This window comes from Balaenoptera physalus (assembly GCF_965194825.1).
Source record: "Balaenoptera physalus genome assembly, chromosome: 10".
In the NCBI taxonomy this organism is placed as follows: Eukaryota; Metazoa; Chordata; class Mammalia; order Artiodactyla; family Balaenopteridae; genus Balaenoptera; species Balaenoptera physalus.
The window spans coordinates 78,455,155-78,470,290 of record NC_138889.1 but is presented as its reverse complement, the minus strand read 5'-3'; positions in this window follow the sequence as shown (position 1 = coordinate 78,470,290).

The window sequence follows — 15,136 nt, the reverse complement described above, 5'->3', positions numbered from 1 at the left end:
GGCTCAACCTGCCCAGAGTAGGGCTTCCATCATGCTGAGCTGCAGGAAGGGGAGGGAAAAGTGGAGGCTGAGAGTGGTTCAATGACATAGTAGTCTCTCACTGTTTTTACCTTGATTTAATAGTCTTACTTGGATAAGTGTTTTTTCATCTTCTGTATGTCTTTAGGACTATTTCCAGAGGTTTTAATTTTTTAAAAATATTTTTCACCAGTTATTATCACTTCTTTGGTGAGCTCCTCACACCACCATTTGGAAAGTCAACTCTATGAAAAATTAATATTTGTTGAGGAATTATGCTTCGAAGCATGGAGATAAGATCTTTCCACATATTATATCTTTTCATACTTACAATAATCTTAAGAAGTATCTGGTAATATTATCCCCATTGTACATAAGGGAAGGCTAAACCCACAGATGTTTAGTCATTTTTCCTGAGGTCCTTCAGGTGCCAAACCTCTGATTTAAACACAGACTAATCAATTCTAATACCCATGCTTTTTGCCCCATCATCACTGCTGCCTCCCATGCTTCACTACTCTTCATGAAGAGTTAATTCTAACAGAGAGAAAAGCGGGCATAACTAACGGACATATTTAGTGCCAGGGTTTTTCCATGAATGGGTTGCTCACAACTGAAGTCTGTGAAATGCCTGTGCAGCAGGAATTTAACTGAGTGGCTGCTGGGGAAGCCAAGCCAGCTGCTGGGAAATTGTGCCCTTGTTTAGAGAATCAGGTCCCTTTTTTATTCCTGCCAGAAGTCTTTGGGAGTTCTGTATTCTGATTTGATTATACATTCAATGTATAATTGCAATACAAGATTGAAAATGCTGTTTACAAAGTAATTCTAAAGTAGTTTATACTCTTGCATAGTTGAAATGGCTTGCTTCAAACAGCTCACTGCGCCCAAACATGCTTACTTAGCTAAGCAGGAGGACTTCCAAATCCATTCTTCACAAAATGTTACAGCAACGAGGTGAACTATACCCTGTTGCTGGCTGAGATTTTCTGAACTAGTGTATTTGTATTAAAGTTTTTCAGTTTAAGGTGATCAGTCCTTCCTGTTCATTAGCATAATATTGTAGGGAGGTGCATCTATAACTTTATTATTGAAAACCATTCCTTGATTGAAGACAATTGTGAAAATATGTCAACATTTTAAAGAGTTTTCCAAATGCAAATTTTAATTTTCATTCCTCAAGACAACACCAATAGTTGATATTGCCAATATAATGTTTATGATCTTTGCAGGGATGAATTCTCCAAATTTTTTCAAGGCACAGTTTGTGGAAACAAATGATATAAACATTCTGTAGTCTCCTCTAATTTTCTTTCTCTTCAGGATTAATTTCTATGAAGTTTCAGTTTCTTAGCTTCAATCAGAAAATATTTCTTGGTCACCTAAGATTTACAAACCAGGCTAAGCACTGGGGAAAATATGGAAAAATTGAAAAGCATGGGCCCTGCCCACCAGATCACTAAGGTATGTTATTTGTGAAGATGACATACATGAAAGAAGTAGAAAATGTTCAAATTCTAGCACTAACATGTACTAGTGATAGGACTTTGAGCAAATTATTTAACCCTTATGGGTCTCAGTTTCTTCATCAATAAGATGAGCTTCATTAACATTTATTTTGAGAATTTTTATGAAGTTGCAATCAGACAATTTATGTAAAAGCTAGCACCCTATCTGACCCAGAGTAGAACTTATATTTGCTAGTGATGATGGTGATAGTGATTATATATGTATATACACACACATATATATGTAATAATCATCTTCATGTATCTACTTTATCATATAAAAAGAAAAAATAAATGCTATACATTTTCAATGTCAAATTAAAAACAATTTATTAGCTAATTTCAGGTTCTAAGTATTTCAATATTCTTATGCATAAGATATTAATGACAAGTTTAAATATTTTAAGCTTACCAAATAACTAATACTATTCACAACTGGAAAGTCCGGTGAGTATAACTCAGTGCATCCAACTTTAATTTACCAAGTTAACCAGGAGTTAATCTGATTGCATAACTGAAAGTCTGAGGAATGACTATGCAAAAGGATGGAATAGGTCTTTTGATATTCAGCAAGATGGAAAAATCACAAGAGATAAAGAATGACACTAGAGTAGAAGTTTGGTTTCAGAGAGCCTCAGACTTAAATGTGGACGCTAATAATTTCTAGCTGTCTGACGTAGATAAATAATGAAACTTCTTTCTTCCTAGTTTCCTCATCTTGCAAAAGGCATATTGTATATAAAATGCTTGCACAGAATCTGGAAGAAAATAATTGCTCAAAAATGTAAATTATTGTTCTTTTTATCTATTTTTAAAATTATTAATTGAATTCAAATTTGGCTTGCATTTCTGACCATGAAGCATCAGTCAGAAGAAATTCCTGGGTCTAATATGTTCAGGAGCTCAGGTCAGCGATAGATGGGCACAAAAACTGGATTAGTTACTAAAGAGGATGCCCTCATGAAACATCCAATGAATTGATACCATGACAGATGCCTGGGCCACAGAAACTGTGAGATAATAATTTTGTGTTGTTTTAAGCCACTAAGTTCTTGGTAATTTGTTATTCAGCAATAGAGAATCAATACAAAGCTTAAGACAAAAGAAGTGCAGATGTGCTATATTGAGCTTCATGTTTAAAGGCCTGAATAGGTGCAAAGGTACAATAACTGAGCATTTATATGTACATCGTACATTTTTAATTAGAACATGATGCACCTCTTATACAGCTAATAAACCAAGACATCCAAGATGTATATACGTGTGAAATAGGCTTGACTTCCGCCCTTCAAGGAGCTAACAAGTTAGTGGATAGGACAGACATGTTCATAAATTTAAAAATACAAGGAGTGAACAATAAAGGTGGGACAAAAAATGTTGACTGTGTGGTAAGAATGGAGGGCTCCATTTTCCCAGCTCCCAGTTGACTTTCAAATCTGACTTCAGAAACATTGAGACTATTAGAAGCTCCTCTTTTGGGCTTTTACCTTGATTTCAGCAGAAACCACTTACATCACATTACAATTTGTGAACAACAAAGTGTATCTTTGTTCCAATGTTTTAGATTTTCTCCAGCAAATTTATTATTGGTCTGAAATGTCAAGAGTAATAGACTGCTTCACCAACCCTTTTGGCTTACATCAGGATCCCAAATGCAACAGAATCTGATGTCACAGTAAAAATTATATAAATAATACTGAAAAAGCAGCACCCATAGAAAAATAATATAAACAGTCATATTCAGAGGATGCTGCTCCAATTTCTGAAACCCCTTTTTTATTCTCATCATTTTCAGTGGAATCTAATTATGATGTTCCTGAATAATAGGCATTCTCAGAAGATGGGTGGAAAAGAGAATAAAAAGCCTGCGCTGCACTAATGGATGCAGTTCATGTTTAAACCCCCAGCCCCCCACCACCACCATTAATTTCCAAATCCCAGAGCTGCAGTAATTTATGATGATTACTCAATAATTTACTTCTGCTTTCCCGTTCCTTAAATTAGTGTTTCTCCCTCCTAACTTCACTTACCAGGGTAAAGGCTAACAGCCCTGCAAGAGTGTGTGCATTTAATGGGAATAAGTTGCCAATCCTATTGGGTTCTTTCCATAAAGAGCTGAGATTTTCATGCTAGAGAAAAAAAGTAACAACTCACTTGGAAATTCTCATTTCAAAATAGGTTATTATTTGGAAGAGGCAACCATCAATTATATTTTTAACTCTTTGTGAATAGAAGGTCAAGTCCATTCATGCATTCATTCATTCAAATGTCCATCCATTTATACATGAATCATCTGCTGAGGACCAACTCTGCTAAGTGTTGAGAATATAAATATGACTAAGTTATGTTTCCTGTCATAAGGCAGTCTCAGTTAAGAGGAGAGAATTATGCACCCAAACCCCTTAGGACCAAAATGACAGGAGCTGTAAGGGATTTGGAGGCATAGGAGACGTATACCTGATTCAGGCTGAGAATGGAAAAGAGGGTTGTTTTGTGTAGAAAATGCTCAATGGGAGCTTTTTCATGCCTGCCTGCTCTGACAATACAGGACCATTAGAATGGATTTCCAGGCAACTGAGGACACAGTTATTTTGCAGGCATGGAAGCTTGATGTGCTCTCTGTGTGAAACAGTGACTAGAAACAACTGGGCAGATGACTGGCTTCAATGACGGAGGATCAAATAAGCAAAGGATGTGGGCTCTTCTTAATTACACATAAAACATTTAGAATGGGGAAGAAACTCACCCCAAAATGAAGAAAATATGCTCAGGTTGGTCTTGGACATGGGCTGTCCTCTCCAGAGGGTGTTACCTGACTCAACTTGGAGTAAACAGGAGATAAGTTACTAAAATAGAAAGCGGTTTGAGTTGGGTTGTTTGAATAAAATAATAAAAAATATGGAATATTTGAGTTTTAATACAAAGAGAATTAATTCTATCATACACCAAAGGATGAACAGGGAGAGGAGGGCTAGTTCATCGAAATTATGAGGCGCTCAGCTCACTCCAAGTAAACATATAATCTAAGCTAAAAACAGTGTTCTGCTTAGGCAAATACAGCTTTAAATGTAAATTCCCTTTTTTAAGCATAAGCTCTTTGTATATTAAAAAAATATCAAAGGGGGAGACCTTCAAGATGGGGGAAGAGTAAGAGGTAGAGATCACCTTCCTCCCCACAAATACATCAGAAATATACCTACATGTGGAACAACTCCTACAGAACACCTACTGAATGCTGGCGGAAGACCTCAGACCTCCCAAAAGGCAAGAAACTCCCCACGTACCTAGGTAGGGCAAAAGGAAAAAGAAAAAACAGAGACAAAAGAATAGGGACGGAACCTGCACCTCTGAGAGGGAGCTGTGAAGGAGGAAAGGTTTCCACACACTAGGAAGCCCCTTCACTGGCAGAGACAGGGGTGATGGAGGGGGAAGCTTCAGAGCCATGGAGGAGAGCGCAGCAACAGAGGTGCAGAGGACAAAGTGGAGAGATTCCCGCACAGAGGATCAGTGCTGACCAGCACTTATCAGCCCAAGAGACTTGTCTGCTCACCCGCCGGGATGGGTGGGGGCTGGGAGCTGAGACTCGGGCTTGGAGGTCAGATCCCAGGGAGAGGACTGGGGTTGGCTGTGTGAACACAGCCTGAAGGGGGCTAGTGCACCACAGCTAGCCAGGAGGGAGTCCAGGAAAAAGTCTGGACCTGCCTAAGAGGGAAGAGACCATTGTTTCAGGGTGCACGAGGAGAGGGGATTCAGAGCACTGCCTAACCGAGTTCCAGAGACCGGTGTGAGCTGGGGCTAACAGCGCAGACACCAGAGACGGGCATGAAATGCTAAGGCTGCTGCTGCAGCCACCAAGAAGCCTGTGTGCAAGCACAGGTCACTATCCACACCTCCCCACCTGGGAGCCTGTGCAGCCCGCCACTGCCAGGGTCCTGTGATCCAGAGACAACTTCCCCAGGAGAACACACAGCGCGCCTCAGGCTGGTGCAACGTCACGCCGGCCTCTGCAGCCACAGGCTCACCCCACATTCCGTACCCCTCCCTCCCCCTGGCCTGAGTGAGCCAGAGCCCCCTAATCAGCTGCTCCTTTAACCCTGTCCTGTCTGAGCGAAAAACAGATGCCCTCAGGTGACCTACATGCAGAGGCGAGGCCAAATCCAAAGCTGAACCCCAGGAGCTGTGCGAAAAAAGAAGAGAAAGGGAAATCTCTCCCAGCAGCCTCAGGAGCAGCGGATTAAATCTCCACAATCAAATTGATGTACCCTGCATCTATGGAATACCTGAATAGAAAACGAATCATCCCAAAATTGAGGTGGTGGAATTTGGGAGCAGGATATATATATTTTTTTCCTTTTTCTCTTTTTGTGAGTGTGTATGTATATGCTTCTGTGTGTGACTTTGTCTGTATAGCTTTGCTTTTACCATTTGTCCTAGGGTTCTGTCTATCCGTTTTGTTTTGTTTTGTTTTTTTCATAGTATAGATTTTAGCGCTTGTTATCATTGGTGGATTTGTTTTCTGGTTTGGTTGCTCTCTTGTTTCTTTCTTACTTCCTTTCTTTTTCTATTACTTTTTAACTTCTTTTTATTTTTAATAATTATTTTTTATTTTAATAAATTTATTTTATTTTATTTTATTTTTTTCTCCCTTTTTTTCTGAGCTGTGTGGCTGACAGGGTCTTGGTGCTCTGGCCAGGTGTCAGGCCTGTACCTCTGAGTTGGGAGAGCCAAGTTCAGGACATTGGTCCACCACAGACCTCCCGGCTCCATGTAATATCAAACGGTGAAAGCTCTCCCAGAGATCTCCATCTCAACGTTAAGACCCAGCTCCACTCAACGACCAGCAAGCTACAGTGCTGGACACCCTGTGCCAAACAACTAGCAAGACAGGAATACAACCCCACCAATTAGCAGAGAGACTGCTGAAAAATCATAATAAGGTCACAGACAGCCCAAAACACACCATTGGATGCGGTCCTGCCCACCAGAAACACAAGATCCAGCCTCATCCACCAGAACACAGGCACTAGTCCCCTCTGCCAAAGAGCCTACACAATCCACTGAACAAAACTTAGCCACTGGGGGCAGACACCAAAAACAACAGGAACTATGAACCTGCAACCTGCGAAAAGGAGACCACAAACACTGTAAGTTAAGCAAGATGAGAAGACAGAGAAGCACACAGCAGATGAAGGAGCAAGGTAAAAACCCACCAGACCAAATAAATGAGGAGGAAATAGGCAGTCTACGTGGAAAAGAATTCAGAGTAATGATAGTAAAGATGATCCAAAATGTTGGAAATAAAATGGAGGAAATACAAGAAACGTTTAACAAGGACCTAGAAGAACTAAAGAGCAAACAAACAATGATGAACAACACAATAAATGAAATTAAAAATTCTCTAGAAGGAATCAATAGCAGAATAACTGAGGCAGAAGAATGGATAAGTGACCTGTAAAATTAAATAGTGGAAATAACTACCGCAGAGCAGAATACAGAAAAAAGAATGAAAAGAATTGAGAAGAGTATCAGAGACATCTGGGACAACATTAAGCACAACAACATTCGAATTATAGGGGCCCCAGAAGAAGAAGAGAAAAAGAAAGAGACTGAGAAAATAGTGGAAGAGATTATAGTTGAAAACTTCCCTAATATGGGAAAGGAAATAGTTAATCAAGTCCAGGGAATGCAGAGAGTCCCATACAGGATAAATCCAAGGAGAAACATGCCAAGACACATATTACTCAAACTTATTACTCAAAACACATATTACTCAAAAATTAAAAATCAAAAATTAAATAAAAAGAAAAAGTATTAAAGCAACAAGGGAAAAACAACAAATAACATACAAAGGAATCCCCATAAGGTTAACAGCTGATCTTTCAGCAGAAACTCTGCAAACCAGAAGGGAGTGGCAGGACATATTGAAAGTGATGAAAGGGAAAAACCTGCAACCAACATTACTCTACCCAGCAAGGATCTCATTTGGATTTGATGGAAAAATAAAAACCTTTAGACAAGCAAAATATAAGGAATTCAGTACTGCCAAACCAGCTTTACAACAAATACTAAATGAACTTCTTCAGGCAGGAAACACAAGAGAAGGAAAAGACCTACAAAAAGAAACCCAAAACAATTAAGAAAATGGGAATAGGAACATACATATCGATAATTACCTTAAATGTAACTGGATTAAATGCTCCAATCAAAAGACATAGACTGGCTGAATGGATACAAAAACAAAACCCGTATATATGCTGTCTACAAAAGACCCACTTCAGACCTAGGGACACATACAGACTGAAAGTGAGGGGATGGAAAAAGATATTCCGTGCAAATGGAAATCAAAAGAAAGCTGGAGTAGTAATTCTCATATCAGACAAAACAGACTTTAAAATAAAGACTATTACAAGAGGCAAAGAAGGACACTACATAATGATCAAGGGATCAATTCAAGGAGAAGATATAACAATTATAAATATTTATGCAACCAACATAAGAGCACCTCAATACATAAGGCAAATGCTAACAACCATAAAAGGGGAAATTGACAGTAACACAATCATAGTAGGGGATTTAACACCCCACTTTCACCAATGGACAGATCATCCAAAATGAAAATAATTAAGGAAACACAAGCTTTAAATGATACATTAAACAAGATGGATTTAATTGCTATTTATAGGACATTCCATCCAAAAACAGCAGAATACACTTTCTTCTCAAGTGCTCATGGAACATTCTCCAGGATAGATCATATCCTAGGTCACAAATCAAGCCTTGGTAAATTTAAGAAAATTAGAATTGTGTCAAGTATCTTTTCTGGCAACAACGCTATGATACTAGATATCAATTACAGGAAAAAAATCTGTAAAAAATACAAACACACGGAGGCTAAATGATACACTACTTAATAACCAAGAGGTCACTGAAGAAATCAAAGAGGAAATCAAAAAATACCTAGAAACAAATGACAATGAAAACACGATGACCCAAAACCTATGGAATGCAGCAAAAGCAGTTCTAAGAGGAAAGTTTATAGCAGTACAATCCTACCTCAAGAAACAACAAAAATCTCAAATAAACAACATAACCTTACACCTAAAGCAATTAGAGAAAGAAGAACAAAAAAACTCCAAGTTAGCAGAAGGAAAGAAATAATAAATGTCAGATCAGAAATAAGTGAAAAAGAAATGAAGGAAACGACAGCAAAGATCAATAAAACTAAAAGCTGGTTCTTGGAGAAGATAAACAAAATTGATAAGCCATTAGCCAGATTCATCAAGAAAGAAAGGGAGAAGACTCAAATCAGTAGAATTAGAAATGAAAAAGAGGTAACAACTGACAATGCAATGCAGACATACAAAGTATCATGAGAGATTACTACAAGCAACTATATGCAAATAAATGGACAACCTGGAAGAAGTGGAGAAATTCTCAGAAAAGCACAACCTTCTGAGACTGAACCAGGAAAAAATAGAAAAGATAAACAGACCAATCATAAGCACTGAAATTGAAACTGTGATTAAAAATCTTCCAACAAACAAAAGCCCAGGACCAGATGGCTTCACAGGCGAATTCTGTCAAATATTTAGAGAAGGGCTAACACCTGCCCTTCTCAAACTCTTCCAAAGTATAGCAGAGGGAGGAAAACTCCCAGACTCATCTACGAGACCACCATCACCCTGATACCAAAACCAGACAAAGATGTCACAAAGAAAGAAAACTACAGGCCAGTGTCACTGATGAACATAGATGCAAAATCCTCAACATAATACTAGCCAACAGAATCCAACAGCACATTAAAAGGATCATACACCATGATCAAGTGGGATTTATCCCAGGGATGCAAGAATTCTTCAATATACACAAATCAATCAATGTGATACACCATATTAACAAATTGAAGAATAAAAACCATATGATCATCTCAATAGATGCAGTAAAGCTTTTGACAAAATTCAACACCCATTTATGATAAAAACCCTCCAGAAAGTAGGCATAGAGGGAACTTAACTCAACATAATAAAGCCCATATATGACAAACCCACAGCCAAGATTGTTCTCAATGGTGAAAAGCTGAAACCTTTTCCACTAAGATCAGGAACAAGACAAGGTTGCCCGCTCTCACCACTATTATTCAACATAGTATTGGAAGTTTTAGCCACAGCAATCAGAGAAGAAATAGAAATAAAAGGAATCCAAATCAGAAAAGAAGACATAAAGCTGTCACTGTTTGCAGATGACATGTTACTATACACAGAGTATCCTAAAGATGCTACCAGAACACTACAAGAGCAAATCAATGAATTTGGTAAAGTAGCAGGATAAAAAATTAATGAACAGAAATCTCTTGCATTCCTATACACTAATGATGAAAAATCTGAAAGAGAAATTAAGGAAACACTCCCATTTACCATTGCAACAAAAAGAATAGAATACCTGGGGATAAAGCTAATTAAGGAGACAAAAGATATGCATGCAGAAAACTATAAGACACTGATGAAGGAAATTAAAGATGATACAAACAGATGGAGAGATACACCATGATCTTGGATTGGAAGGATCAACATTGTGAAAATGACTCTACTACCCAAAGCAATCTACAGATTCAATGCAATCCCTATCAAACTACCAATGGCAGTTTTTACAGAACTGGAACGAAAAAGTTCACAATTTGTATGGAAACAAAAAAGACCCCGAATAGCTCCCCAATCTTGAGAAAGGAAAACGGAGCTGGAAATAATCAGGTTTCCAGACTTCAGAGTATACTACAAAGCTACAGTAATCAAGACAGAATGGTACTGGCACAAAAACAGAAATATAGATTGATGACACAGGAGAGACAGTCCAGAGATAAACCCACGCACATATGGTCATCTTATTTTTGATAAAGGAGGCAAGAATATACAATGGAGAAAAGACAGCCTCTTCAATAATTGGTGCTGGGAAAACTGGACAGCTATATGTAAAAGAATGAAATTAGAACACTCACTAACACCATACACAAAAATAAACTCAAAATGGATTAAAGACCTAAATGTAAGGCCAGACACTGTAAAGCTCTTAGAGGAAAACATAGGCAGAACACTCTATGGCATAAATCACAGCAAGATCCTTTTTGACCCACCTCCTAGAGAAATGGAAATAAAAACAAAAATAAACAAATGGGACCTAATGAAAATTCAAAGCTTTTGCGCAACAAAGGAAACCTTAAACAAAACAAAAAGACAACCCTCAGAAGCGGAGAAAATATTTGCTAATGAAGCAACTGAAAAAGGTTTAATTTCCAAAATTAACAAGCAGCTCATGCAGCTCAATATCAAAAAGACAAACAACTCAATCCAAAAATGGGCAGAAGACCTAAATAGACATTTCTCCAAAGAAGATATATGGATTGCCAACAAACACGTGAAAGAATGCCCAACATCACTAATCATTAGAGAAATGCAAATCAAAACTACAATGAGGTATCACCTCACACCGGTCAGAATGGCCATCATCAAAAAATCTACAAACAATAAATGCTGGAGTGGGTGTGGAGAAAAGGGAACCCTCTTGCACTGTTGGTGGGAATGTAAATTCATGCAGCCACTGTGGAGAACAGTATGGAGGTTCCTTAAAAAACTAAAAATAGAACTACCATACAACCCAGCAATCCCACTACTAGGCATATACCCTGAGAAAACCATAATTCAAAAAGTGTCATGTACCACAATGTTCATTGCAGCTCTATTTACAATAGCCAGGACATGGAAGCAACCTAAGTGTCCATCAACAGATGAATGGATAAAGAAGATGTGGCACCTATATACAATGGAATATTACTCAGCCATAAAAAGAAACGAAAGTTATTTATTTGTGGTGAGGTGGATGGACTTAGAGTCTGTCATACAGAGTGAAGTAAGTGAGAAAGTGAAAAACAAATACCGTATAATAACACATATATCTGGAATCTAAAAAAAAAAAAAAGGTTCTGAAGAACCTAGGGGCAGGACAGGAATAAAGACGCAGATGTAGAGAATGGACTTGAGGACACGGGGAAGGGGAAGGGTAAGCTGGGATGAAGTGAGAGAGTGGCATGGACATATATACACTACCAAATGTAAAATAGATAGCTAGTGGGAAGCAGCCGCATAGCACAGGGAGATCAGCTCGGTGCTTTGTGACCACCTAGAGGGGTGGGATAGGGAGGGTGGGAGGGAGACACAAGAGGGAGGAGATATGGGGATATATCTATATGTATAGCTGATTCACTTAGTTATAAAGCAGAAAGTAACACAGTAATGTAAAGCAATTATACTCCTATAAAGATGTTTAAAAATTTTTTTTTAATAAATAAATTTAAAAAACTAAAAGTCCGGGCTTATAATAAAAATAATAATAATAAAATCACTTTTAAGTTTATGAATTTTATTATGAGTATAGCTTCAAATGTGTATGATAAGTTCTAAGAAGTAGAGTTCTAAATTTTAATTATTTTCTACTTAGTCTGTAATGGTAATTTTTGCTTTTCCATTTGATTCCTTCTTTACTTAGGAGATTGCATTTTTATTCCAAATGACTGGGTGGTTTTAATTAAGTTTTTGATAGCTATCAGTTTGTGTTTTATTATATTCTAGAAAAGAGACTTATACAGTTGTTTCTTTGGGGAATTTAGTTTTTTGGTGGTCTGGTATGTGGTCAGTTAGTTTAGATTATTAAATGCATTATTAAAATTCAAAAAAAAAATACCGAGAGCATCAACTTTCTGTTCCTCAGTGTACAGTCTCTTGAACATACTAGGGTAACACCAGGCTAAGAGGCCCAGTAGTCCCTTGGTAGGGCCAGAGTGATTGGAATACTTAAAGTAACCCTCAGATAGTTAAACATCTACCTGTATACTACCAATGTTGCCCTACTGATATGTTACAGGAAAAAGGGGAATACAATGAAATTAATGATAATCATTAGGGATATCTGGTTCAGAAAGAGGAGGCATTAAAAGATGAATTCTAAAAAAACTCTTTGGTGGCCAGACTGGACTCAGTCAAATCAGACTGCCCACAGACTAATTCACACAAGGTATGTCTTAGGTTATATTTCCTAGAAGAGCCTGAGATAGGCATTCTGTTGCAAACGATTATTTTGTGCAAGCAGGTGCTTTTAGGAGAAAACTTTAAGAAAGTCAAGGTGAGAGAAGAAGATGAGCAAAATGGGGGCTGTACTGAAATTTAGCTTCTGTCGACCACCATCAGAGAAAACTGGAGCATGAACAGTACTGCAGAGGTAGATCCCACACTGAGGTTAAGGGGTTGAGCTTTTTACCCTCACATCAATCATTCAGTGACTAAATGCCACTCCCATGGGACAGCTTAACCTCTGGGCTATTTCTACATGAGGTAGTTCCTGTTGACCTCAAGCACAGCTGTGAGTCATTAACTGCTGGATGTTGGCTGCACTGGAGTAGGAAAGGAGACGTAGGTGGGCATCAACAGCACCTACTATTATAAATATATAACAGACTTTAGTGATTATGACTTTGAGCACCTTGGAGTTCTGGTGCTACTCTGCTTCCATCTCATTGGCCTCTAGGAAGTACAACCTTAGCAAGCATGAGACAGTGTCAGAATTAAGTCTTGGTCACTCACTCCTTGGAAACTCCTTTACTTGGGTTGTTTAGTGAAGCTGTAAGAACTGCCCAAAATATTAGCATCATTTGCAGAAAGAAAAAGGCAGCACGTTCAAACAGCACAGTAAAATCCTTCTAACCACATCAAGCTGGGTGACTAGGATGTACTGAGCTTCTTACAGAACTGCTTGAATCTTAAATGTTAGAGAAACCAGGATTTCAATGATGATATCATTTACAGGGAGATTCTGAGCCAGTCTGCCATCATGAGCTAGAAAACCTGGGTTACAATTGTTAAAAAAAAAAAAAAGTGCGGAAAGACTATCAAATTATTCTACAAAGATTTCAAACATTTTAGAAGTTTATTTATTACACAGTAATGTGCTAAATTGTGCATTGTTTTAGTCTTGTCACTAAAGCTGGACTTCTTGACTAGTTACTTTTTCAATGGAATAGTTTATATAACTTAAAGCAAAAAAATGCTTTTAAAATCATTCTCTGGTCTCCTTTTGTATCTTTACTACTGAAGACAATTTTTAACTTAGTATTTAATATATCTTACCCTAAGATTCATAAATATACTCTTTGATTTTAATGCTACCACTCTGTTTACAGCCAGGCAAACAGAGGGACTTCTTACTGTCAGACACAAAGAAATATATTATCCTTTTGTCTTGGTTACCAGGAAGCTCAAAGGTAAATTTTTAGTAAAACTCAAGTCAGTCTATGTTTCAGAAACAACTAGAATCCTGACCTCATCACTACATAATTCTTTTTAGTGGTACCGGTCAATGTCTGCATTTTCTTATCCATCACTTCAAATCTTCTGATGTAGGCAGATATAAAAATAGTGTATCTATCTATCTATCTATCTATTCTCTAAATATATGTATATTTACATGTTACCTAGTTTTTACATATACAACATATAAATATGCTCATTTATATATATTTGTTTATACAAAACTGATTTTATGTTCATGTTATATATTTTAATTTTTATTTGTTTACACAAAACATATTTGTATGTATAATTATATATAAAGTTATAAATGTACTTATATATGTGTTAAACTATACAAATACATATATATATATATATACATATATGTATTCTCTCAAATAGATCATTCAGATTAAAATTTGGCTTAAATATGAAAGACTGTTTTTGCAAGAACTAGAAGTATTCATCAAATAGGTTTTCACTTAAAACCTCACAAATATTAGTATACTCACGTTTTTATTAATCAGTAAAGCAAGGCCAAATGATGCAGGATTTCATACCCGGTAGATATATACACTGATGGATGGAATGATTGACTGATTGCTTGTTTTATTCATTTAGTAATCAATTTAACAATTACCGAATGTCCATTGCTAGACTCAAGGAATTAAAAATGAGTAAGTCTCTGCCTTGCCTTGGAACTCCTAATATAGTGGGAAAGGCAGACATAGAAAGAAATAAAATGTAATTAACTGTATTAAATGCAAAATGTACATTGTGCAATGAGAGAACAGAGGAGGGAATATTAATAGACACCAATTAGTCCCCCATTAGATGCAATAATAATAGTTATGAATTGATGCACTTCAACTCTGAATCAGGGCTAAATGCTTTACTTAAGTTAATCTCATTTAATCTGCACAACAATTTTATGAAACGAGCTACTGAAAGTAAGTAAATTTAACAAAAGTAAGTAACTTGCATAAAGTCAAACTGCTTGTATTTGTTGGGACCAGCCTTCATTATAAAAATAATCCCATCCCCTGCAATTAGGGGAGTCTCCCTGGAGAGAAGATCTTTGATCCAGGTTTTTAAATATAAATAGCAACTTTCCTAAATATGAAGTTGAATTCAAATGAAGACTGGATAAAAATATATTGTGATCTTTGACTGTAGAGCTAGCTAAAGTTGAAACAGTCTGGAGTTACTGATTCATTTAGTTTTTCACTCATTGTAAGTTCATTTTCGTAATTCATATCTTTCTAAGAAATAACCACTGTA